The sequence below is a fragment of the Mesoplodon densirostris genome, chromosome 10, assembly GCF_025265405.1.
Source record: "Mesoplodon densirostris isolate mMesDen1 chromosome 10, mMesDen1 primary haplotype, whole genome shotgun sequence".
Classification (NCBI taxonomy): Eukaryota; Metazoa; Chordata; class Mammalia; order Artiodactyla; family Ziphiidae; genus Mesoplodon; species Mesoplodon densirostris.
The window spans coordinates 15,702,695-15,730,363 of record NC_082670.1 but is presented as its reverse complement, the minus strand read 5'-3'; positions in this window follow the sequence as shown (position 1 = coordinate 15,730,363).

Below are 27,669 nucleotides of genomic sequence, written 5' to 3'. Positions count from 1 at the left end.
GAACTTGAGATGAGAAATTTTCTTTTGTTTCTTTTAAGCAAGATGCAGGTGGTTCAATAAATGCCACTTAACTGGGGCAGACTTGATCAGGGAAGTTGCTGAATTGGGAAACCAATTAAGTCTAATGATAATTAGCATGAGCTGCTGCTTAATTGGGATAGGTGGTCCATTGAGTTGGTATCACTGTAGGTAATTAAATGATGCTCTTGACGGATAAGGGATAGAGTCTTCTTGATGCTTTAAAGACTGAAGGCAATTTATTTTCTCTCTTGATCATGCTATTGGTGGTTGAGGAGAACTCAATTTCTAAATGATGCCTTCAAAAGTTCTACTTGTTTTAAAAGGCCCTGTGTGTGTGTGTGTGTGTGTGTATGTATTTCTGTCTCTAAATGGACTGACAAGAAATGAAGGATTATGTATTTTTTTTCAAATTCAAAGAATGAGACATGGAAAGTTTGAGTGACTTCCTCATAGTTGTAACCATATAGTGTTCGAACACAGATAAGAACGGGGACCTTTAGTATTCCTCTCGAGTGATTCAGCACAGAGTTTTCATCTGTTGGCTGCCAGGTTCAGAGGGGCTCGATGGGGCAGTGGGAAGAGCCTGCCTGGGAGTTTGCCGCTGCCCCGCAGAGATAAGACACTTTGCCTCTCTGGGCTTCAGGTGCTGCTTTTATTAAATGAAGGTGTGGAACTAAATAGTCACTAAGACTCCTTCCAGCTGTAAAAACAAAAGTGCTTCAATTTAGTGGCTTTACTTAAAAATTGTTACTGGAGAAAAAAAACTTCACTGTTGACATTCAAAATTAATAATAATCTTGGGCCCCATTTTAAAAAGTATTATTACACAAGATGTAGCTGTGTGCTTTTTGTAAGGTTGGGAGAGAGATGGTGGTGGGTACTCATGGAATGATTTTTGTCTATGCTATGAACAAAGCATAAATCCACAGAGAGAGAAAGAACATGAAAGAGATACTCATGAATCTGGACAACCTAAAAAATATGTGGAAATGAAATAGAAACAGAAAGTGGAAGGCAATGAGATGTATTAAGCTCTGTGAAAGGGAGAAAAACTTGGGTGAGGCAATGATGTAGAACACTGGTTCTAGGAGTCCTGCAGGACAAGACAGTTGAATAAACTTGGACAGAGCATTCGGGAAAGATGGGAATGGGGAAACCACGCTCCTTTGGGAAGCATGTCCCAATGGCCAAGATAAGACACAAAGAGCAGTTATTAGTGGGATCTACTTTACATTTTTTTGACTTAGATATGAGTTCAAGATATTGGATCAAAAACTAGTTTCATCTGTATTTTTCCTATAAAAGTCAGCATAATACCAAGCATTTGGACCAAGATACTCAATCATAATAGAAATGTGATGATTAAATAATGTGTAACATCCAGCCTCCCCTAGCTCTTTTTTTTCCTTTCTTAATTTGTCTCTCTAAGCTCATCATTTACACATCACCTCAAAGTAACATCCCCATCAATTCTAGATCGCTGATGACTCATGATTATACTTGGAATACTACCCAAATTTGCAGAGTCCTACACTGTCTTTTGAACTTGCAGACTGCTTTAAATGTCTCATTGACCTGCTAACAGTAAATTCTGTCTGTTTATTTTTGGGTCATGGTGTGGAGATAAATATCATAGAAATATATGTAAATACATGCACATATATACACACAGATAGAGATGAAAATATAATTATCTCATATTTTGGAAATAAAATAATATGTACTTGAAAATGTGTTTATTTTTAAAAATGATTTTGCTTCACCTATTAGTCACATCCCAGTTAAAGCCAGTGAAAGGGCACATTTAGGTTACTTTACTCTTTATTCCTATTTGTGTTAAGTTATTACATGCAGGCTTGTAAAAAGTCCATAAAACATTGCCAACTACAGTCTGAGAGAATGCATGTGGTTGACTTAAGAATAAATCAGCAAACAAATAGACATAACATTGCCAGTGGACTGATTCAAGTTCAGTTGCCATTGCCTTTGTGGAGGAGTTATTGATGATCATGCATCCAGTAGGAATCTGATGACAGTGGCCCCAAGCTGAATGGCATGAGTTCCAAGCTCCACTGTGAAATTTATCTACTTCTATTTCCTTTTTTTTTTTTGAATTTTGTAAATATAAAATCTACTTCTGGTGTTAACTTAGCATTATCCTATTACTTATTATTTTATTACTCAGGTGGCCCTTGAAGAAAGATATCTTTGGCACATAGACTTTCTGAACATTTCCTTCATTAAGAAAAAAACCTATCCATCTGGAATTAAGGGCCCTGGTACAAATAAATCAACAGTATCTCCTTTAAGTGTGTTCTTCGCTGTCATTTGGGGAGTGCAGTCAGGCGCACAGGGAACAGAACTTTGGGGCAACTGCAGCAACCTCTCCAGCCAAGCTCCTTCACCAGGGGAACAAAACAGTTCACTGCAGCTTCAGCTTTGGCGACCTTTATACTCTGAATGCTTTACCGCTTGATTAAAAATGTGCTCATGCTTAAAGGCAGATTGCCAATGGGGTTTATACTAAGGTATAAACACGTGGAGAGATTTATTAGAGGTTCTTTATGTAACCATTTTTCGGGAATATGATTTTGTTTGAGAAGTTACTAGAGGCTGGAATGACAACTGCTCTGTAACTCCCCAGTAAGTTTTCCAAATCAATTCATGTGGAAATCAAATTGCACCTGAGCAAATATTGAAGGGTGTAGCAAAAGGAAGGAATAGCTTTCATTTTGCAACCACAAATATTACAATAGCTTATGCACATATTTTAGGAAGACATTTTTTTCTTATGTGAGATCACTTTGCATGAAATTGCAGGATCAATTTTGGTGGTGCGGATAACCTGAGTTGTTCTTTCACAACTATAGCCTCCAGGAGAATTCGGATGTAACTCCTTACAGAAAAATAAATGGGAAAAAGAGCTCATCTTATGTTTTGCCACCTAACAAACAACGTTAGTGGTATCATTTTACAACAAGATAGTAGCTGGAAAAACACAACCTAGAAATTGAAAAAAGCACTCCAAATCTTGCTATAAAAAAGATTATAATCATAAAATAGGTCCAATATTTAAAAATTGATAATGATAATAATAGCTACTTGTAGAGTGTTTAATGTTCCAAGCACTGTTCAAAGAGCTGTACATGGTTTCTATCACTTAATCATCACAACATTTCTATGAGTTAAGCACAGTTATCACCTCATTGCACCACTAAGGAAACTGAAGCACAGAGAGATTAAGCATCTTGTTCTGTTATACAGACATTTTGGTAGAATTAGAATCCAAACTGAGACGGTCTAACTCTGAAGACCTTTCTCAAGACATATATGACACCCCCTCCTTATATGTACTTTATAAACAAAGATGGCCTTAGTGACCGGAGAAGATCAAACCATCGATACCAGGGTTTCTATTTTGAAATAAGCTTCAAAAAGTAGGAAAGATCCCATGTTCTCCCTGAGTAGCAAGACCACCCGAGTAAACTTGGGTCTCTCTCTTTCTCTCTTTTTTTTGCAAAGAAGACTACAGAGGGTGAAAACATGAACTTTTGGAGCCAGACACACCAGCAATAAACATTTGGTAAGTTATCTAATTTTATCTATGCATATTTTCCCATCTAGAAAACGGTGATAAAAATAGTCACCTCAGATATTTTTTTAAATCAGGACTAAAACAGATGATATTCCTCAGCTTCTTAGTACAGTGTTTGACACTTAATATACAACCAGTCAATGGCAACAGTCACTATTATTAGTTAAAAGCATTTGAACGAGGAGCCTTAACTAGAACTGAGAGTTCCAACTTATTTGCCATTTCTTATTTTCTATTCATATATTGTTTTTCTTTTCTCTTTCTTCTTTTCTCTTTCCTGTGGATATTATGACGGGGAAAGATCTTGGAAGAATATTTTTATAACATCAAGTTTGAACTCTTTGGGCAAAAAAAATAAGTTGTTCAGATCTACTTATAAGTAGCAATGAGGGATTAAAGAAAGGATTGAGATAAAAGTCAGTCTGTGGGCAAGGAAAATGGTTTATTTGGGGATGCTGCTAAATTAAATTAATAAATTGAAAAAAATGCATGAAAAAAAGAGAGAGGACATGTCTTATACCAAGAAAGGGCATGCTTACAAAGACTTTGACAGGGGGAAGGTATTGTTACCTAAACTGATAACAAGTGAAATGTCACTACTTTAGAGCCTAGATTCAAATGGCATCTGATTGCATATGAGTAAGTGGTGGCATTTCAAAACACTGCCTTGGACCATAAATGAGAAACTGTAAAAAACCATCCCCTCCACTGATTGTGTTTTTAAACCACTTTTTTTTTTCTTTAATGAAGATAGTTTTAATTTAAAAAAAATTTTTTTACATCTTTATTGGAGTATAATTGCTTTACAATGGTGTGTTAGTTTCTGCTTTATAACAAAGTGAATCAGTTATACATATACATACGTTCCCACATATCCTCCCTCTTGCATCTCCCTCCCTCCCACCCTCCCTATCCCACCCATCCAGGTGGTCACAAAGCACCGAGCTGATCTCCCTGTGCTATGCAGCTGCTTCCCACTAGCTATCTATTTTACGTTTGGTAGTGTATATATGTCCATGCCACTCTCTCACTTTGTCACAGCTTACCCTTCCTCTCCCCATATCCTCAAGTCCTTTCTCTAGTAGGCCTGTGTCTTTATTCCCGTCTTACCCCTAGGTTCTTCATGACATTTTTTTTCTTAGATTCCATATATATGTGTTAGCATATGGTGTTTGTCTTTCTCTTTCTGACTTCACTCTGTATGACAGACTCTAGGTCCACACACCTCAATACAAATAACTCAATTTCGTTTCTTTTTATGACTCAGTAATATTCCATTGTATATATGGGCCACATCTTCTTTATCCATTCATCCGATGATGGACACTTAGGCTGTTTCATCTCCTGGCTATTGTAAATAGAGCTGCAATGAACATTTTGGTACATGACTCTTTTTGAATTATGGTTTTCTCAGGGTATATGCCCAGTAGTGGGATTGCTGGGTCATATGGTAATTCTATTTGTAGTTTTTTAAGGAACCTCCATACTGTTCTCCATAGTGGCTGTACCAATTCACATTCCCACCAGCAGTGCAAGAGGGTTCCCTTTTCTCCACACCCTCTCCAGCATTTATTGTTTGTAGATTTTTTGATGATGGCCATTCTGACTGGTGTGAGATGATATCTCATTGTAGTTTTGATTTGCATTTCTCTAATGATTAATGATGGTTGAGCATTCTTTCATTTGTTTGTTGGCAATCTGTATATCTTCTTTGGAGAAATATCGATTTAGGTCTTCTGCCCATTTTTGGATTGGGTTGTTTGTTTTTTTGTTATTGAGCTGCATGAGCTGCTTATAACTTTTGGAGATTAATCCTTTGTCAGTTGCTTCATTTGCAAATATTTTCTCCCATTCTGAGGGTTGTCTTTTGGTCTTGTTTATGGTTCCCTTTGCTGTGCAAAAGCTTTGGAGTTTCATTAGGTCCCATTTGTTTATTTTTGTTTTTATTTCCATTTCTGTGGGAGGTGGGTCAAAAAGGATCTTGTGATTTATGTCAGAGAGTGTTCTGCCTATGTTTTCCTCTAAGAGTTTGATAGTTTCTGGCCTTATATTTAGGTCTTTAATCCATTTTGAGTTTATTTTTGTGTATGGTGTTAGGGAGTGTTCTAATCTCATACTTTTACATGTACCTGTCCAGTTTTCCCAGCACCACTTATTGAAGAGACTGTCCTTTCTCCACTGTATATTCCTGCCTCCTTTATCAAAGATAAGGTGACCATATGTGTGTGGGTTTATCTCTGGGCTTTCTATCCTGTTCCATTGATCTATCTTTCTGTTTTTGTGCCAGTACCGTACTGTCTTGATTACTGTATCTTTGTGGTATAGTCTGAAGTCAGGGAGCCTGATTCCTCCAGCTCCGTTTTTTGTTCTCAAGATTGCTTTGGCTATTCGGGGTCTTTTGTGTTTCCATACAAATGGTGAAATTTTTTGTTCTAGTTCTGTGAAAAATGCCAGTGGTAATTTGATAGGGATGGCATTGAATCTGTAGATTGCTTTGGGTAGTAGAGTCATTTTCACAATGTTGATTCTTCCAATCCAAGAACATGGTATATCTCTCCATCTATTTGTATCATCTTTAATTTCTTTCATCAGTGTCTTATAATTTTCTGCATACAGGTCTTTTGTCTCCTTAGGTAGGTTTATTCCTAGATATTTTATTCTTTTTGTTGCAATGGTAAATGGGAGTATTTTCTTGATTTCACTTTCAGATTTTGCAGCATTAGTGTATAGGAATGCCAGAGATTTCTGTGCATTAATTTTGTATCCTGCTACTTTACCAAATTCATTGTTTAGCTCTAGTAGTTTTCTGTTAGCATCTTTAGGATTCTCTATGTATAGTATCATGTCATCTGCAAACAGTGACAGCTTTACTTCTTTTCTGATTTGGATTCCTTTTATTTCCTTTTCTTCTCTGATTGCTGTGGCTAAAACTTCGAAAACTATGTTGAATAAGAGTGGTGAGAGTGGGCAACCTTGTCTAGTTTCTGATCTTAGGGGAGATGCTTTCAGTTTTTCACCATTGAGGACGATGTTGGCTGTGGGTTTGTCATATATGGCCTTTATTATGTTGAGGAAAGTTCCCTCTATGCCTACTTTCTGCAGGGTTTTTATCATAAATGGGTGTTGAATTTTGTCGAAAGCTTTCTCTGGATCTATTGAGATGATCATATGGTTTTTCTCCTTCAATTTGTTAATATGGCGTATCACGTTGACTGATTTGCGTATATTGAAGAATCCTTGCATTCCTGGAATAAACTCAACTTGATCATGGTGTATGATTCTTTTAATGTGCTGTTAGATTCTGTTTGCTAGTATTTTGTTGAGGATTTTCGCATATATGTTCATCAGTGATATTGGCCTTTAGTTTTCTTTCTTTGTGACATCTTTGTCTGGTTTTGGTATCAGGGTGATGGTGGCCTTGTGGAATGAGTTTGGGAGTGTTCCTCCCTCTGCTATATTTTGGAAGAGTTTAAGAAGGATAGCTGTTACCTCTTCTCTAAATGTTTGATAGAATTCACCTGTGAAGCCATCTGGTCCTGGGCCTTTGTTTGCTGGAAGATTTTTTATCACAGTTTCAATTTCAGTGCTTGTGATTGGTCTGTTCATATTTTCTATTTCTTCCTGATTCAGTCTTGGCAGGTTGTGCATTTCTAAGAATTTTTCTATTTCTTCCAGGTTGTCCATTTTACTGGCATAGAGTTGCTTGTAGTAATCTCTCATGATCTTTTGTATTTCTGCAGTGTCAGTTGTTACTTCTCCTTTTTCATTTCTAATCCTATTGATTTGAGGCTTCTCCCTTTTTTTCTTGATGAGTCTGAATAATGGTTTGTCAATTTTGTTTATCTTCTCAAAGAACCAGCTTTTAGTTTTATTGATCTTTGCTGTCGTTTCCTTCATTTCTCTTTCATTTATTTCTGATCTGATCTTTATGATTTCTTTCCTTCTGCTAACTTTGGGGTTTTTTTGTTCTTCTTTCTCTAATTGCTTTAGGTGCAAGGTTAAGTTGTTTATTCAAGATGTTTCCTGTTTCTTAAGCTAGGATTGTCTTGCTATAAACTTCCTTCTTAGAAGTACTTTTGCTGCATCCCATAGGTTTTGGGTCGTCATGTCTCCATTGTCATTTGTTTTTAGGTATTTTTTGATTTCCTCTTTGATTTCTTCAGTGATCACTTCGTTATTAAGTAGTGTATTGTTTAGCCTCCATGTGTTCGTATTTTTTACAGATCTTTTCCTGTAATTGATATCTAGTGTCATAGCATTGTGGTTGGAAAAGATACTTGATACAATTTCAATTTTCTTAAATTTACCAAGGCTTGATTTGTGACCCAAGATATGATCTATCCTGGAGAATGTTCCATGAGCACTTGAGAAAAATGTGTATTCTGTTCTTTTTGGATGGAATGTCCTATAAATATCAATTAAGCCCATCTTGTTTAATGCATCATTTAAAGCTTGTGTTTCCGTATTTATTTTCATTTTGGATGATCTGTCCATTGGTGAAAGTGGGGTGTTAACGTCCCCTACTATGAATGTGTCACTGTCGATTTCCTCTTTTATGGCTGTTAGTATGTGCCTTATGTGTTGAGGTGCTCCTTTGTGGGGTGCATAAATATTTACAATTGTTGTATCTTCTTCTTGGATTGATCCCTTGATCATTATGTAGTGTCCTTCTTTGTCTCTTCTAATAGTCTTTATTTTAAAGTCTATTTTGTCTGATATGAGAATTGCTACTCCAGCTTTCTTTTGGTTTCCATTTGCATGGGATATCTTTTTCTATCCCCTTACTTTCAGTCTGTATGTGTCTCTAGGTCTGAAGTGGGTCTCTTGTAGACAGCATATATATGGGTCTTGTTTTCGTATTCATTCAGCCAGTCTGTGTCTTTTGGTGGGAGCATTTAATCCATTTACCTTTAAGGTAATTATCGATATGTATGTTCCTATTCCCATTTTCTTAATTGTTTTGGGTTTGTTATTGTAGGTGTTTTCCTTCTCTTGTGTTTCTTGCCTAGAGAAGGTCCTTTAGCATTTGTTGTAAAGCTGGTTTGGTGGTGCTGAACTCTCTCAGCTTTTGCTTGTCTGTAACGGTTTTAATTTTTCCATCAAATCTGAATGGGATCTTTGCAGGGTAGAGTAATGTTGGTTGTAGGTTTTTCTTCTTCATCAATTTAAATATGTCCTGCCAGTCCCTTCTGGCTTGCAGAGTTTCTGCTGAAAGCTCAGCTGTTAACCTTATGGGGATTCCCTTGTGTGTTATTTTTTGTTTATCCCTTGCTGCTTTTAATATGTTTTCTTTGTATTTAATTTTTGACAGTTTGATTAATATGTGTCTTGGCAGGTTTCTCCTTAGATTTATCTTGTATGGGACTCTCTGTGCTTCCTGGACTTGATTAACTATTTCCTTTCCCATATTAGGGAAGTTTTCAACTATAATCTCTTCAAATATTTTCAGTCCCTTTCTTTTTCTCTTCTTCTTCTGGAACCCCTATAATTCGAATGTTGGTGCGTTCAATGTTGTCCCAGAGGTCTCTGAGACTGTCCTCAGTTCTTTTCATTCTTTTTTCTTTATTCTGCTCTGCATCAGTTATTTCCACTATTTTATCTTCCAGGTCACTTATCCGTTCTTCTGCCTCAGTTATTCTGCTATTGATCCTATCTAGAGTATTTTTAATTTCATTTATTGTGTTGTTCATCATTGCTTGTTTCATGTTTCGTTCTTCTAGGTCCTTGTTAAATGTTTCTTGCATTTTCTCTATTGTATTTCCAACATTTTGGATCATCTTTACTGTCGTTATTCTGAATTCTTTTTCAGGTAGACTGCCTATTTCCTCTTCATTTGTTAGGTCTGGTGGGTTTTTATCTTTCTCCTTCATCTGCTGTATGTTTTTCTGTCTTCTCATTTTGCTTATCTTACTGTGTTTGGGGTCTCCTTTTTGCAGGCTACAGGTTCGTAGTTCCCGTTGTTTTTGGTGTCTGTCCGCAGTGGCTAAAGTTAGTTCAGTGGGTTGTGTGGCCTTCCTGGTGGAGGTGACTAGTGCCTGTGTTCTGGTGGATGAGGCTGGATCTTATCTTTCTGGTGGGCAGGTCCACGTCTGGTGGTGTGTTTTGGGGTGTCTGTGGACTTATTATGATTTTAGGCAGCCTCTCTGCTAATGGGTGGGGCTTTGTTACTGTCTTGCTAGTTGTTTGGCATAGGGTGTCCAGCACTGTAGCTTGCTGGTCGTTGAGTGAAGCTGGGTGCTGGTGTTGAGATGGAGATCTCTGGGAGATTTTCGCCTTTGGATATTATGTGGAGCTGGGAGGTCTCTTGTGGACCAGTGTCCTGAAATTGGCTCTCCCACCTCAGAGGCACAGCACTGACCCCTGGCTGCAGCACCAAGAGCCTTTCATCCACATGGCTCAGATTAAAAGGAAGAAAAAGTAGAAAGAAAGGAAGGAAGAAAGAAAGAGGATAAAATAAAATAAGGTAAGATAAAATAAAGTTATTAAAATAAAAAATAATTAAGAAAAAAAAATTTTTTAAGTAAAGGAAAAAAATAGTGGAGGGATACATCCCTAGGACAAATGGTGAAAGCAAAGCTATACAGACAAAATCTCACACAGAAGTATACACATACACACTCACAAGAAGAGGAAAAGGGGAAAAAATAATAAATCTTGCTATCAAAGTCCACCTCCTCAATTTGGGATGATTCGTTGTCTATTCATGTATTCCACAGATGCAGGGTATATCACGTTGATTGTGGAGCTTTAATCCGCTGCTCCTGAGGCTGCTTGGAGAGATTTCCCTTTCTCTTCTTTGTTCGCACAGCTCCCGGGGCTCAGCTTTGGATTTGGCCCCGCCTCTGCCTATAGGTCGTTGGAGGGCGTCTTTTCTTCGCTCAGACAGGACGGGGTTCAAGGAGCAGCTGACGTGGGGGCTCTGACTTAGCCCGGGAGGAGGGAGGGTTACAGAGGCGGGGCAAGCCTGCAGCAGCAGAGGCCAGTGGGACGTTGCACCAGCCTGAGGCATGCCCTGTGTTTTCCTGGGTAAGTTGTCCCTGAATCCCGGGACCCTGGCAGTGGCGGGCTGCACAGGCGCCCGGGAGGGGAGGTGTGGATAGTGACCTGTGCTCGCACATAGGCTTGTTGGTGGTGGCAGCAGCATGCTTAGCGTCTCATGCCCGTCTCTGTGGTCTGCGCTGGTTTCTGGAGCTCTTTTAAGCAGCGCTCTTAATCCCCTCTCCTCGCACACCAGGAAACAAAGAGGCAAGAAAAGGTCTCTCGCCTCTTCGGCAAGTCCAGACTTTTCCCCGGACTCCCTCCCGGCTAGTCGTGGCGCACTAACCCCCTGCAGGCTGTGTTCATGCCACCAACCCCAGTCCTCTCCCTGCGCTCTGACCGAAGCACAAGCCTCAGCTCCCAGCCCCGCCCACCCTGGCGGGCGAGCAGACAAGCCTTTCAGGCTGGTGAGTGCCGGTTGGCACCGATCCTCTGTGCGGGAATCTCTCCACTTTGCCGTCTGCACCCCTGTTGCTGTGCTCTCCTCCGTTGCTCCGAAGCTCCCCGCCCTCCGCCACCCGCAGTCTCCGCCCTCGAAGGGGCTTCCAAGTGGGTGGAAACCTTTCCTCCTTCACGGCTCCCTCCCACTGGTGCAGGTCCCGTCCCTATTCTTTGTCTCTGTTTTTTCTTTTTTCTTTTGCCCTACCCAGGTACGTGGGGAGTTTCTTACCTTTTGGGGGGTCTGAGGTCTTCTGCCAGCGTTCAGTGGGTGTTCTGTAGGAGTTTTTCCACGTGTAGATGAATTTCTGATGTATTTGTGGGGAGGAAGGTGATATCCGCGTCTTACTCTTCCACCGTCTTCCCCCTCTCACCTAAAAACCATTTTTTTAAAATTTTAGCCAAATTTTAGTTTTCCATTGACCTCTACTAAGAATCTGTTAAGAAAATTCATCCATTTAATGGCCATCTTCCAGAGCATAGTGAAATTGCAAGGTTGTGGAGTCAGAAAGACCTGGAATATAATCCCATCTCTAACATCTCCTGGTGCGTGATTTTGGAGAAGTCATTTCATGTCTCTGAGCCTAACTATGATACCTGCCCCAAAGGTTGTTGTATATCCTGTGATAATGTGCAAAGTGCTTTGCACAGTGGTGCTGGGCCTGTGGTCCCTAGCCGAGCCTCATTAGGAAACTTATTAGAAATGTAATACCTCATGCCTAACTCTGCAGGTGGAGTCCAGGAATCTGAGTTTTATCAAGCCATCAGGGGATTCTGATGCACTCTAAAGTTTGAGAAAGACTGGCCTAGCACAATTTCTGACTCATAATTGGTGTCAATAAAAAGCAAATAGGATTATTGATGTTATGTGGCAAGCTCTGGAGCTGAGGACACAAAGAGAGAAAAAATGTTTGTGTTTCTATCTAGAGGACCTCAACTGCCAAGTGTGATCAGAATACTTGAGACTATCCTTTGGTCTAAGTCCATGGATCTCAGATTTAGCTCTGCTGAAACAGCTGGGAAGGCTCTACACTTTTTTCTTAATAGTGGCAAATACATATAACATAAAACTTATCATTTTAAACATTTTTTTTGGTGTACAATTCAGTGGTATTAAGTGTATCCACACTGTTGTGTTACCATCGCCACCAAGCATCTTCAGAACCTTTTAATCTTGTCAAACTGGCCTTTCTTCCTCACCCCGACCCCTGGCAACCACCATTCTACTTTCTGTCTCTGTAAATTTGACTATTTTAATCACCTCATATAAGTAGAATTACACAATATTTATCCTTTTGTGACTGGCTTACTTACATAGCATAATGTCCTCAAGCTACATCCATGTTGTAGCATGTGTCAGAATTTCCTTAATTTCCTTTTTTTAAAGGCTGAATAATATTCCATTGTATGCATATGTCATACTTTGTTTATCCACTCATCATCTGATGGACATTTGTCTTGCTTCCATCTTTCAGCTATTGTTAATAATGCTGCCATGAACATGAGTGTACAAATATCTGAGTCCCTGCTTTCAATCCTATTCAGATTTTCCACTTTTTTCTATAATTCAATCATGGAAGGTTGTGTGTTTCTAGGAATTGGTTCATTTCATCTAGCTTATCCAATTTGTTTACATATAATTAATTGTTCATAGTACTCTCTTACAATCCTTCTTGCTTCTGTAAAATAGGTAGTAATGCACCCTTTTTTTACTTCTGATTTTGAGTCGTCTTTTTTTTTTAGTCAATATAGCTAAAGGTTTGTCAATTTTGTTGATTTTTCTGAAAAACCACTTCTTGGTTCTGTTGATTTTCTTTATTGTTGGGGAAGCTTTTTAAAAAGTGCCAATGCCCTACTCCAGATGTCCTGCTTTAATTTAGTGTGAGATGGGGTTTGGATATCAGTATTTTCTAAAAGCTTCCTAGGTGGTTTTAATGTGCAGCCACATTTGAGAATCACTGGTATAAGAAATTCTTGATTCTGGAGGTACTTAATGGCATTTTCATAATTCAATATTTAGGTTTATACAGGGAAATTCTTGTAGATGATAATATAAAATAATGCTGTTATATGGAATTGGTCAGTAAAAAGTGGTAAGTTGGAATTTTAATGCTGGATTCCTCTTTTTCTTTTCAGTGATTTTGTCCCCTCATAATGAATGACTACTTGTGTTATAATGATGTAGTTAACAAATACTCACAATAGATTAGGTATTGTATTGAATAAGTAAAGTGTACAGTTAATCTCTGCCCTCAAAAGAACTGACAAGAGTCAAGAGAACCAAACGTATATCATTAAAGTTGATTGATAAAACTTTTACTTTTATCTCTAATACTCCTGAGTTCACTTCCTAAGTTTACCTCCTATTACCTCCCCATTCCTAGAACTACCAAAACAAAACTTTCCAAGGAATTCCAACTTCTGTATTTCATGTAATGTAAGACACCATCCATTTTAAGATGCAATAATTTTTAATATTTTAATAAAATCTCCCCAAACAGAACTTTCAATAAAGATTATGACACAGCATCAATTGTAAAATGCATCCTAGTTTGAGACCTATTAAAATGTGGAAAAATCTAGCATCTTTCAATCAATGAAATCTGCAATTTTTCTCCTCACCTAAGCAGAGAGATAAATTGATGGGGACAAAATAACATAATGTATCTCAAGGCCCAACATATTTAATTCATCGATTTTTTTTGCTGATGTGGGTCGTTTATGCCAAGGGATGCTTGCATTTATATGGCTAACCAAAAGATGGCTATATACCTATTTATCTGGGATAGTGGACTTTTGCTATAAGAGTCAAAGGGGACTTCCCTGGCGGCGCAGTGGTTAGGAATCCACCTGCCAATGCAGGGGACATGGGTTTGAGCCCTGGTCTGGGAAGATCCCACATGCTGCGGAGCAACTAAGCCCATGTGCCACAACTACTGAGCCAGCGCTCTAGAGCCTGCAAGCCACAACTACTGAGCCCACGTGCTACAGCTACTGAAGCCTGCGTGCCTAGAGCCCATGCTTCGCAACAAGAGAAGCCACTGCAATGTGAAGCCTGCGCACTGCAACGAAGAGTAGCCCCTGCTCACCGCAACCAGAGAAAGCCCACGCGCTGCAACGAAGACCCAATGAAACCAAAGTAAATAAATTAATTTTTTAAAAAAAGAGTCAGAGGAGCACAAGAGATGTGTTCTTGATATCTCTTCCAGTGCTCTTAATATAAATTCAAAACCTTAAGGCCTAAATGTTTACCAGCTAAATCAAGACATGTGCTTTCAATAGAAGGGGCAGTCAGACTGTCTATTCTAGATATGTGCTCTTGCCAGGGTGTATTTGTCATGTCCAGATTGGGATGAAGCCAGTTCATCTCAGTCCAAGTCTCCACCTCACTTATGCTGAGAAAGGAGACAAAATGAAGCATCTGGATTAGATGAAATACTAAGACCACAGATCTAAATCTGTGCCCATGATGGTGGTCCTGCAGAACCAAATGCAGTGTGAAGAACTCTCCCGTGTTATTTGGGAATTTGGCCAGGTCACAGGAGGAAATTCTGAGTGGAAGATGTGAACATTAAAAGACTCCAGGAGGAATTCCAGGAGATCATGATTACCTTCAACCCAAACAAATGAAATGACTTGCCAAGTTATGTGGCAGTGCTTCCAGATTAGAACTCAGGTCAAGTTGTCTGTGTAGAAAATACGGACCCCCTTGGCTCATTTGCTTTCCCCCCCTCACACTTTTCTCTTCCTACGTACATGTTTTGTGAAGATTCTTAAAAAGTTTCCTCATGTAATATGCCACACTTACCCCATTATTTTCTCCTTTGAAAACGTAAAAGACTCCTTTAAATAGAATTTGCTTTGTCGAATCCAAGATAACAAAGGATTAAAGAAACAACAGCCAGCTGTTTTCAATAGTTAGGAGTGGAGAAGCAACAAGCTAGAAAAATTCCTGTTTTAGGCATGTTTAGCTGCTCTTAGATTCCTTCTTCCTTATTTTATTGTCTTCTTCCCTTGGGCTGGGGCACCAGGTTATCACCCTCCACCCATGATCTTCAAATCTTATGAGGAAAAAGCAGCAGTGACTAAACTGAACTCTATTTAAGTCCTCTCAGATTATCCACCCCCCGCCCCACTGTCTTCCAGACACGGACATGCAAACTCATAGTTTCATATGTAGGCCTTTAGTTTTGCTTTTCAACTTGGGGGATATAATTCTTTTCAACTTCTCATTGATATAACCCTAAAAGTGCATGAAAAGGGGTGAAAGTAGCTGAAAATAACAACAACCAAGAATACAAAATTGGTTCCAGACTTTTGGAACCCTGAATAGCCAAAGCAACCTTGAGAAAGAAGAACAAAGCTGGAGGCATCACTCCTGTATTACAGAGCTATAGTAAACAAAACAGTATGGAATTGGCATAAAAACAACACATAGATCAATGGACCAGAATAGAGAGCCCAGAAAGAAACCCACATATATATGGTCAATTAATTTATGACAAAGGAGCCAAGAATTACAATGGGGAAAGGACAATTTCCTCAATAAATTGTATTGGGAAAACTGGACAGCCACATGCAAAAGAATGAAACTGAACCTCTTGTCTTACACCATACACAAAAATGAACTCAGAATGGATTAAAGACTTGAACGTAAGAGCTGAAACCATAAAACTCCTAGAATAAAACATAGGCAGTAAGCTCCTTGACATTAGTCTTGGCAATGATTTTTTAGATTTGATAACAAAAGCAAAGGCAACAAAAACAAAAAAACAAGTGGGACTACGTCAAACTGAAAGCTTCTGCATGGAAAGGAACTCATCAACAAAATGAAAAGGCAACCCCACTGAATGGGAACAAATATTTGCAAATCATATATCTTATAAGGAGTTAATATCCAAAATATATAAAGAACTCATACAACTCAATAGCAAAAAACAATCTGATTTAAAAATGGGCAGAGGATCTGGATAGACATTTTCCAAAGAAGACATACAGATGGCCGACAGATACATGAAAGGATACTCTATATACTACTCATCAGGGAAATGCAAATCAAAACCATGATGAGATATCACCTCACATCTGTTAGGATGGCTATTTTCAAAAGGATAAGAAATAACAAGTATTGGCGAGGATGTGGAGAAAAGGGAACCCTCATGGTGCACTGTTGATAGGAATGTAAATTGGTGCAGGTACTGTGGAGAACAGTATGTGAGTTCCTCAAAAAATTAAAAGTAGAACTACCATATGATCCAGAAATTCCACTTCTGAATATTTATCCAAAGAAAATGAAAACACTAACTCAAAAAGATAGATGCACCTTATGTTCATTACAGTACTATTTACAATAGTCAAGATATGGAAACAACCTAAGTGTCCATCAACAGATGAATGGTTAAAGAAAATACGGAGTATATATAATGGGATACTATTCGGCTATAAAAAAAAGGAAATCTTGCCATTTATGATGGACCTTAAGGGCATTATGCTAAGTGAAATAAGTTAGAGAAAGACAAAAACCATATTATGTCACGTATGTGTGGAATCTAAAAACAAATAACAAACTTACAGATACATAGACCAAATTGTTGGCTGCCAGAGATGGGGGTGGGGGTGGGTGAAATATGTGAAGGGAGTCAAAAGGAGGTACACACTTTCAGGTACAAAATAAGTCATGAGGTTGTAATACACAACATGGCGACTATAGTTAATAATACTGTATTGCATATTTGAAAGTTGAAAGTTGTTAAGAGAGTGGATCTTAAAAGTTATCACAAGAAAACAAAATTCTGTAATTGTGTATGGTGATGGATGTTAACTAAACTTCTTGTGATCATTTCAAAATATATACAAATATATATCATATCCTATCTCATGTCAGTCTGTCAGAGCTTCTCTCTGGGGCTGTTAATTCCCTGGTACTTCTAGGCAAGGGAAGAATAGCCTTCTATGGATTGGGAAAAGTCCCTTGGGCACAGAGATGCAGACCCTGACAGTTGGAAAGTGTCTAGAGCATGTTGGAAATACACAGTAACATTAAAATTCTCCAGAATCATTCATATGTCATTTCAAGTTATTTAAAGATTCAAATTACATACCACCATGTACAATTCCTGAAAAATTTACTCAGAGTATATTCTAGCTATTAATTTGATGAACTATGTTAAAATGCAAGAAAAGAGAAAAAGCAGTAAACACAGAAATGTATCTAATTACCAGTGAGTGTGGTAACAAATGTAAATTCAAAAGAAAAAAGTTTTGAAAGAGAATATTTAATTTTTAAAAGCCAAATTAATTCAATAATGTCAGCATTCTTGGCTGTTACCAATAGATTTTATTCATCATGATCAGAAAGGGGAAGTAGAGGTGAATCAAAGTAAAATTATATTAAATTTCTCTTTTTTCATACAGAAGAATTTTTAAGTTACAATATATTTCAAATATAAGTGCAAAGAAAACTGTAAGCATAATAGCAAAAAACAAAACAAAACAAAAAACCTAGGTCATATTTAAATAAATACTGAAATAAAAGCACACTTTCCTGGACACAAGTGACAAAAGTCAACTGTAGGTTGCCTTCATATTGAAATAATAGTGGAGAGTCTCATGAGACTCAAGGGCAACAGTGCAGTGCGGCCTGAAGATTAGAACTGGAGAGCCAAACACCTTTGGAACTCACTCCTGGTCCCACCTTTGCTCCCCTCTCCATGAAGACTTATCTCTAACTCTGCAGACTGATATTCTCTCTTTCCCTGGCCCATTTCAGAAAACGTGGCCATTGAAATCCCCTGCTTTCAACGTTACAAGTCTAAACTTTTCATGAGAGATATATCTTTTTCACTAGCTTTTTACTTTACACCTGGAAGTCTTTCAACCCAGAGCAGTGGTTTGTTTGCTACTCAGTAACTAAGATCTGATAAAAATGCAATGGATTGCATTTTCCCAGGCAGATAGCATAGTGGATCATTGAAGAATCCTTAACCACTATCTCATAGCATTGAGCAAGAATGAAGATTCAATCTACGTATAATAATTGTCTCTATAAAAGAAAACGAAACAAATGGAGAAGCAATGGCAATAACCAGGTAAAGAAGGAACCAACCCCATGCCTTCCAGATAGGGGTTCTCTAAAGAGAGCACTTAAACAAGAGCTGGAATTCAGCTACTTAAAAAGGGGCTCTGTCTCCCTCCTTCCAAAAAGTGTGGACTAAGCAAAGTATCCTATGATTTGTTAGGAACTGCTAGCAAATGGCTAATAAACTGGGGAACCTCTCTCAAGGTCTTTGGCAGGACTAATAATAGTGATATTAAAGATGCTAATGATAATAACAATGGCTGTAGAGATTTGAGGAAATGACATCTAAGCTGAGAGTTGAAGGATCAGAAGAATTAAGCCAGATGAAAGAGAAAAGGGAAATGTGTTCCTGCCGAAGTGAATTTGATACAGGGGTAAAGACCTAGAGGATAAAGCACAATATATTGAACATAAATATAGAATTGAGAATTGAGGTATGGCTGAAGGACAAAGTGATGAGAAATGAGGATTCTCTTCCTGGCTTGTAGAAGGCTGGAGATTGAGAGAATGAGAAAGGTAGAAGGCTGGAGATTGAGAGAGAGGGAGAGAGGGAGAAGAGAGAGAGAGAAAGAGAGAGACTTGCTCGATCTCTGGTGTCTTTACTTACAAGGGCACTAATTGCATCCTGAGGGCCCCACTCTCCTGACCTCATCTAACCCTAATTACCTCTTAGAGGCCCCATGTCCAGACACCATCACATTGGTGACAAAGGCTTCAACATAAGAATTTTCGGGGGACACAAACATTTCTGTTATATATGTATTCATACACACACACACAGAGTCCTAAAATGTTAACAACGGCTATCATTGAAACTATAATCTGAAAGTCCACAGTAGGTTCTTACCATCAGTTTTGTATCTTTTTTTTGCCATCAAAGGTGCTCTCTGGTATGTTTTTGTATTTATGTTATTGCATTGCCATACACATATCTGATTCATTTCCATCCTCCTTTCTTCCCTCCTTCCTTTCTTCCTTCTTTTAGTCACCTCATGACATACCTTCTTTAAAGCTTGCTCTAAGATCAACTTCCTTTGAACAACACCCTTCCACTATTATAGTACAGCTGCACCTTTGTAATGGTCTCGTGCTATGTGAGAGATTTTTCCAACTTTCTAAAGATACATTTTCTATTTATTTTATTATCTTTGTACTAGGATAAGTTCACATTGCATAGAAGTTAAGACCATGGATTCTGAAATCAGATTTCCTGGGTTCAGTTTCTAATTATATTGTTAGTAGTGTTGTAACCTTAGATAAGCAATTTAATCTAGAAATGCCTTGGTCTCACATCTATAAAATGAGGGAAATAAACATAACTACTTTACAGACATGCTGTAGGAAATCAATGAGTTCATGTGTATAAAGTACTTAGAACAGTGTCTGCACATACAAAGTACTCAATAAATGTCAATTACTATTATCATATTCTATCATGATTTCTACTTTTAAGGAATTGTTTCTTACCACCTTCTAGACTGTGTTTACTTAAAGCTGTCTATTATTATTTTAAAATGTATCTGTTATCAGTTATGATACTTGGTTTTAGAGCTTAACTGCCCCCCCTCCAGAGATATCTAGTTGATAAATTTTTTGTGAAAAATATCTTTCCTGATCTGCATAGCTCTATTTCATTCCTTGCCAATTTATCATTCCATTTTCATAAGCTAGAAGAACTAATCCTAATTTTTGATAACATATATAGAGTCAGCCATTCTTTTCTATAATTCTCTTTTAAAGATCATTATATTTCAACTAGAAAAGCAGAAAAAAAATGCTTCTCTTCCTTCCTTCCTTGATTCCTTCCTTTTCAAGGCTTTCAATATATTATCCACTCTTAAATCTAACTTTAAAAAATTTACACATTGCAATTTTATTTGGTCTTGTTTTTCACTCCTGTATATTCACAGAATGTGATTTGTGGTCACTAGGTTTGGTGAATCTGGTAGATACTTTATCATGCAAACTTGCAGCCATAATGCACTGGAAAGAGCAGGATACAGGGAGTCAGGATATCCATGACCAAGACTGAAGCTTTCCAGGGTATAGCCTGTGCAAGTCACTTAATTTCACAAAGCATCATTTTTTTTCCCTCTAAAAGATGAGAAATGCAACTGGAGATCTCGAAAGTTCCTTTCAGTTTGGAAACGCTTTGACTTAGGAAGATGGCATATGTCTATGATCAAGCCACAACAGCCTGAACTACACTGAGTTCTGAACCCCAAAGCAGGATAGCAATGCTATTTGTCCCCATTCTATAGTGTTAATAGCAGGATTTCTTGAATTTCCTATACCTGTAAGTTTTACTTGACTTTGGTGAAACATGGATGGGGTAACCACTGTAGCTTATGTGTGTAACAGTGGGTGTGAAATAGCTAAATGGTAAAATCTTAAAGCCTTAAGCTTCTACAACCAGCAAATGCCCCTGCAGAGGGTTCCTTCCCAGCCCAAGAATGACGCTTATGCTAAGAAAGAAGGAACACTGATAATTAAGAACATTTTATTTAATTTACAGCTATTCTAATGATTACCAAGATTATTCTTGGTGCTTACTTCTACCTAATGAACTTGCAATTTGTTTAACTAGAAAAGAGCAAAATTTCAAAAGATGGTTTATATTTGCCCTTGTTCTGTAAATGGGATCACCTTTATAAAAGCGTTCTTTCCTTCTCTCTGTTTCGGTTGTGCTTAAATGAAGAAGTTGTCTAGCAAAATTCTATGAAGTGTATTTCTCCCTTCTTGTCATAGAAACATAATTTTATCAGTGTTCGAAAAGAGAATTTTTCCTCTTTCAAAATTGTGTGGGTTGAAAAATTCTCCTTGCTGTCAAGTTCTTCATGACTAATAAATGTTACCTGTATCAAGTCTTCTAATTATCTCCAAGATTTTGGATTTTAAAGCCAGCAATTTTATTATTTTACCATCTGTCAGAATGTTTTTGGCAGGGTTCAGTAGAAAAATAGGCAATGTGTATGAAAGCTTAACTAATTAAATACTAAACCTATGTATAAAAATGATATCATGGAGTTTTGCTTAAGCCAACCTGTGACTACATTTGGTACTACTAGGTCCACGTGAATTTAAGTGCTTACCATGCCTTACCTCCTGATCATGTCATTCACACCAAAAGAAATTAAAGAGGAAGAAAAAAAATACTTTCTTTTTTAAAATTTATTACAAAATTTATTTTTATTTTTTAAATGGCATTTATATTCATTTATTTATTGTATAACCAATACATACTCTCATGGAAAAATGAGCAAATGCAAATGGTTAGAAAAATTTACATCTAATATCATTCCATGATATATCCTCATTTTGATTTTTATCCTTCTAGATTTTCTCATATGCCTATACATATGAATAAATATATATTCACAAAACTAGGATCATACCGTAACTTTGGAAACCTGTTTTTGTCAATTTATATATTATATTTATGATCATAAATACAAATCTACATTATCATTTTTCTAGATGCTTAGAATTTAGGCAGATTCCCATTCTTCCCTGTGATAAACAATGCTGAGCTGGGATGACTACGTTTGTGGTGCTATCATTGTGCACTTGTCTAACCATTTCCTAGGGCCTCATTTCTTTTTTTTGTTCTGAATTTTATTTTATTTTTTTATACAGCAGGTTCTTATTAGTTATCCATTTTATACATATTACTGTATATATGTCACCCCCAATCTCCCAATTCATCACACCACTCCCCACACTGCCACTTCCCCCCCTTGGTGTCTGTACATTTGTTCTCTACATCTGTGTCTCTATTTCTGCCCTGCAAACTGGTTCATCTGTACCATTTTTCTAGGTTCCACATATATGCGTTAATATACGATATTTGTTTTTCTCTTTCTGACTTTACTCTGTATGACAGTCTTTAGATCCATCCATGTCTCTACAAATGACCCAATTTCATTCCTTTTTATGGCTGAGTAATATTCCATTGTATATATGTGCCACATTTTCTTTAGCCATTCATCTGTCAATGGGTATTTAGGTTGCTTCCATGACCTGGCTATTGTAAATAGTGCTGCAGTGAACATTGGGGTGCATGTGTCATTTTGAGCTATGGTTTTCTCTGGGTATATGCCCAGTAGTGGGATTGCTGGATCATATGGTAATTCTATTTTTAGTTTTTTAAGGAACCTCCATACTGTTCTCCATAGTGGCTGTATCAATTTACATTCCCAGCAACAGTGCAAGAGGGTTCCCTTTTCTCCACACCCTCTCCAGCATTTGTTGTTTGTAGATTTTCTGATGATGCCCATTCTAACTGGTGTGAGGTGATACCTCATTGTAGTTTTGATTTGCATTTCTCTAATAATTAGTTATGTTGAGCAGCTTTCCATTTCCTTCTTGGTCATCTGTATCTCTTCTTTGGAGAAATGTCTATTTAGGTCTTCTGCCCATTTTTTGATTGGGTTGTTTGTTTTTTAAATATTGAGCTGCATGGGCTGTTTATATATTTTGGAGATTAATCCTTTGTCCATTGATTCATTTGCAAATATTTTCTCCCATTCTGAGGGTTGTCTTTTTGTCTTGTTTGTAGTTTCCTTTGCTGTGCAAAAGCTTTGAAGTTTCATTAGGTCCTATTTGTTTATTTTTGTTTTTATTTCCATTACTCTAGGAAGTGGATCAAAAAAGATCTTGCTGTGATTTATGTCAAAGAGAAAAAATACTTTCTATGGCAGTTAATATATAATTTCTTCTGAGAGTGGCTTCTTACTTAAATGACATAATTTTAGGTTATTAAAAATAACAAATTAACAAAGAAAACTAAAAACACAAAGTAGTACCTTAAAAAAAACATTTTATATTTGCCCAGAAATAATGTCTGCCGTGAGAGCTAGGGTGTCTTTTGTGATCCTTATAAATTCTTTTCTATCCATCACGCAGGGAATGTAGGCATATGAATGTAGGCAAATGAATAGTTTAGATATCTCATAGATTGAGTCAATTGCTTCTAAACAAAAACGCTGCATGTATGCTCTTTTACCTAAAGTAGATACCAATTCTTTCTCTGCTATGAAGGTGCCACACTACCATTTTAATGGAGAATTGATGTAATAGCATGCCCCATGCATTATCCTGAAAAGACTATACTGACACTCAGTGCTGGTGTACCTGTTCACAGGTGCTTCTACATCTTTGGAGCCTGTATTTGAACTCCAACTCTGCCATCTCCCACCTAGCCATCAGTACATTATTTAACCTCTTCACTGTGCTTCAGATTCTGCCTCTATAGTGTAGGGATGATAAGAGTACATATTTCAACAGACAGATGTGAGGATTAAATGAGTCAATATATGTGAAGCATGTAGAACACTGGTACATAGTGATGCCTCAATAAATGTAACCTATGTATATAAATATTATTTGTATCATTTGACATAGAAATTATATTAAGCAAAACTTCTTAAAAATATATGTATGCAGAAATACACATTGCAACATTTATAACATAATAAATATGGAAGCAATTATTGATATAATGACCAAATATAAGAGAAGTAATAAGAGAAAGAACAAGCAAATGATAGTATAGCCATGCAGTGGAATATTAAGTGAAGTATGTAAAGATTTAAATAACATATAAATCCCAATCTTATAATATTAAATAATAGAAACATGACATAAAATTTTGTAAATATAATTTCAGAACTATATAAATCAATAAGGAAAGAAAGAATGAAATATAAAACCATGTTTGACCAGATTTATGGGTGATTTTATTTGTTCACATCTTTGTGTTTTTTCCTATAATAAATATGACTACAGAAATTAACAGACAGGTTTTACTGTTATTCCATGTCTCTTTACCTCCCCAGGCATCTCTTGACTGTAGAAATAATCACCCAGTGCCTCTGACCAAGCTGTGTTTTAACCCAAGAGTAGCTACCCTCTGAGAATACTGCCTGCATCAGGGAGTGGGGAGAAAGTGGTCTGGACCATGCTGACATTTATTACTATTGGCTGCCCAGTGAAGCAAATGTGCAAGCAACAAGAGAAAGGGAATGCCTAGAAAGCTCTCCATAGGCCAGGCCATATATGTGCACCCTGGAGCTCTCCCACTGGAAGCTGTTTCCCACATATTGGGACTCATTCACTTTTTTTCTCCTTTAGGTGTTTAGTCAAACTTTTTGTTAGTTGCAGTGGCATCTCCAAATTTGAGTTGAAGGGAGGAAGCCAGAAGCCTGGACTTGTTATTTGCTTATAAATACCTACTATATCATACTATATTGGATGATGATTATTTCAGTATGACTACAGGACAATATAGATGTCATAGAGGAAACAAGCTTGGATAATTACTGTGGAAATTAGGCTATGAGTATAATCATTATGGAACAGCATGAATTTTTTTGAATAAGAGTAATATGAAACAATGAATTATTTAGAGAGACAGTTCTAGTAGGCTTTTAAAGAATCATACATGTGCTAATTTAATTTGCAGGTAGAGGGAATTTTAGTTCTCTCCAGTGCACTCTTATGGTCAAATTGTATTGACAATGCAAGTCTATTAGAGGAAAGAAGATGTAATAATCTGTATGAAGAGACAGAAAGAAATATTGTGCAAATGACCTCTTCTCCTAACAAATACCACTGTTCACAAGAAAAATATATATATATATATATACTGTATCATTTATATGTAAACTATAAGTATGTTGACTTGTTTCTTGGCCAAAGTAGGAATCTATAATTTAATGTCAGAAATACACAGAAATTTTAACTAAATAAAGACTATTGTGAACACTGTAGGAAATTAACATAGTAGTAAAAATTTTAAAGATGCAAAGTATAGGTATAGAGAACCCCCCCAAATATAATAATAATATATTAATATAGAACACATGTTAATTTGTATTCTACAGAGAGGAGATGCTTCATTTTTAAAGGTATTCATTGCATATTGTACCTATAAAGCTCCAGAGGAAACTTCAGTAAATTTTAAAAGGTAAAATTTTAACCAATCACATTCTCATATTGAATTGTTGCCAAAAATTTTTGGAACAACAATAATAAAAGGCTAAGGAATCACCAGCAACAATAGAAAAAATCCAGCTTCTTAGAAATTAAAATGTATCTGCTAAATACCACTGAGATTAAATTATAAATTAAAATGCTGGTTAAATGTTAAGATTGGCCAGAGTGTAGGAAAATGGGTACGAATATATACTATTGTTGTACAAACTGATACAGCCTTTTGTGGAGTGCAGTGTGAGAGTACTTATCAAAATTAAACATGCACATACCCTTTGACCTAGGAAACCCACTCCCTAGAATCTACTGTAGAGAAATATTTATACATGCAGACAATGACAGGCGCACAAGAGTGGACATTTACGGCCTTTTTTTTTTTTTTTTTTTTGCGCTATGCGGGCCTCTCACTGCTGTGGCCTCCCCCGCTGCGGAGCACAGGCTCCGGACGCGCAGGCTCCGGACGCGCAGGCTCAGCGGCCATGGTTCACGGGCCCAGCCGCTCCGCGGCATATGGGATCCTCCCAGACCGGGGCACGAACCCGTATCCCCTGCATCGGCAGGCGGACTCCCAACCACTTGCGCCACCAGGGAGGCCCACGGCCTTTTTAATGTAACATATATTTATATGAATAAAAGAATATTTGAAACAATAAAGAGACTATTAACAGTTGGTACCTTGAAAAGTTGGTTTGAGGTAATTTAGAATAGAAAATTTATTTATTTATAGTTATCTATTTTTGTAGTACTTAAAATTTTATAATTAATAAAAAACAATGAAATACTGATACTTTCAATTTTAGAATATTTAGGAAGTAAAACTACTGTGATTTAAAAATATTATGATATGTGGCTACAGATAGAGTCAAACACCAATTTAGATCCTTCAATGCCAACATTATACTAGAAAGAATAAAAATATGTAAATAAAATATTTGATGATATAAAATATGTACAACAAAGCAAGTGTAATGAAAATAAGAAGAAAATTTTAGAAATGAAAGTTGACAATTAATGTTTAGCATATATATCCAAGCACTGGTTCTTTGAAAAATTTAATAAAATGGAAAACACTTTGGGAAGTCTAGAGAAAATGTAAATGTTCAAAATTAGGAAAGAAAAAGTATAACTACAGAGAGAAAAATACAAAAATAATATTTTTATACCTTTAAACTTTTAAATTTATGTTTTGATGCAATTCATGACTTTCTACAAAAAAATCACAAATTCTTCCTTTTACCTAAACTATTGAAAAACCAAAATAAACCAAAAACCAAGACCTACTAAAGGTTCCAGGACCTGATAATACTTTACAAAATAGTTTTCAAATTTCTAAGGAACTTAAAAATAAGTTCATAAAATAAGTACCTATAAATATTTATTTTATCCTTTGGCTTATAATCAAACACTAGTATTATTGTTCAAATTGTTCCCGTTTTGGCCATCAGGAGCGTTTTCAGATTTACTTTTTGTCCTTTAATTATTTTTTTTTTACATCTTTATTGGAGTATAATTGCTTTACAATGGTGTACTAGTTTCTGCTTTATAACAAAGTGAATCAGTTATACATATACATATGTTCCCATATCTCTTCCCTCTTGCGTCTCCCTCCCTCCCACCCTCCCTATCCCACCCCTCTAGGTGGTCACAAAGCACTGAGCTGATCTCCCTGTGCTATGTGGCTGCTTCCCACTAGCTATCTATTTTACGTTTGGTAGTGTATATATGTCCATGCCACTCTCTCGCTTTGTCACAGCTTACCCTTCCCCCTCCCCATATCCTCAAGTCCATTCTCTAGTAGGTCTGTGTCTTTATTCCTGTCTTACTCCTAAGTTCTTCATGACATTTTTTTCTTAAATTCCATTTATATGTGTTAGCATATGGTATTTGTCTTTCTCTTTCTGACTTACTTCACTCTGTATGACAGACTCTAGGTGCATCCACCTCATTACAAATAACTCAATTTTATTTCTTTTTATGGCTCAGTAATATTCCATTGTATATATGTGCCACATCTTCTTTATCCGTTCATCAATGATGGACACTTAGGTTGTTTCCATCTCCTGGCTATTGTAAATAGAGCTGCAATGAACATTGTGGTACATGACTCTTTTTGAATTATGGTTTTCTCAGGGTATATGCCCAGTAGTGGGATTGCTGGGTCATATGGTAATTCTATTTGTAGTTTTTTAAGGAACCTCCATACTGTTCTCCATAGTGGCTGTACCAATTCACATTCCCACCAGCAGTGCAAGAGGGTTCCCTTTTCTCCACACCCTCTCCAGCATTTATTGTTTGTAGATTTTTTGATGATGGCCATTCTGACTGGTGTGAGATGATATCTCATTGTAGTTTCGATTTGAATTTCTCTAATGATTAATGGTGTTGAGCATTATTCCATGTGTTTGTTGGCAGTCTGTATATCTTCTTTGGAGAACTGTCTATTTAGGTCTATTACCCATTTTTGGATTGGGTTGTTTGTTTTTTTGTTATTGAGCTGCATGAGCTG